The sequence below is a fragment of the Dendrobium catenatum genome, unplaced genomic scaffold, assembly GCF_001605985.2.
Source record: "Dendrobium catenatum unplaced genomic scaffold, ASM160598v2 fragScaff_scaffold_1024, whole genome shotgun sequence".
Lineage (NCBI taxonomy): Eukaryota > Viridiplantae > Streptophyta > Magnoliopsida > Asparagales > Orchidaceae > Dendrobium > Dendrobium catenatum.
In genome coordinates, this window is record NW_021319486.1 from 2871857 (window position 1) to 2872814 (window position 958).

Below are 958 nucleotides of genomic sequence, written 5' to 3' on the forward strand. Positions count from 1 at the left end.
GCTAATATATGTAGAGTTTAGGCATAGCAGTAACATATTTGGCTACATATAGAGATACACACTAGTCAGAATACATGTTGCTTTATTGCTCTAATACTCCCCGCAAACTAAAGGTGTTTTGTGGACAATCAGTTTGTTCCTGAGTAGTTGGAACCGCGCTGTGGATAGTGATTTTGTTAGTATATCGGCGATCTGATCAATAGTGCTAATGGGTAGAATTCGGATATGTTGTTGTTGAATGTGATCCCGAACGAACCGGTGGTCTATTTCGATGTGTTTTGTCCTGGCATGAAACACTGGATTGTTTGCTAGGGCTATAGCTGATGTATTGTCGCAAAAGAGATCAGTGGGTTTGTCTTGTGTGATTCCGAAATCCAGTAAAAGACGATGAAGCCACACAATGTCATGAGCCGTTAGAGCTGCTAGCGCCCTATACTCAGATTTAGTGGATGACCGAGCTACCGTAGTTTGCTTCTTGACAGTCCACGAGATTAGTGTGTCTCCTAAGAACGAGCAGTAGCCTGACGTTGATTTTCTTGAAATGGGATCGCTTGCCCAATCGGCATCTGAAAAAGACGTGAGAGATAAATTAGATTTGGTTATAGGTATTCCGTAGTCGGTCGTACCTTTGATATAACGTAGTAGTCGCTTTAAGGGATAGGCGTGCTCAGGCATTGGTTGATGCATGTGTTGAGAGAGAAGATTGACGCTATATGGAATGTCCGGTCGTGTGAGGCACAAATACTGAAGTGATCCGGTTATTTTTCGGTACATAGTTGGATCATTGAGAATCGGATCGGGAAGAATTTCTTTCGGCAACTTGGTGCAGGTCGAATTGGATAGAGGGGTTGCACTTTGTGAGTTGAGCTACCTGCAAAATGGAGTTCGCATAGAGTGCTTGGGATAGAAAATATTTGTCCGTGTCTTTGGTGATTTGAATCCCGAGAAAGGAGTTTGC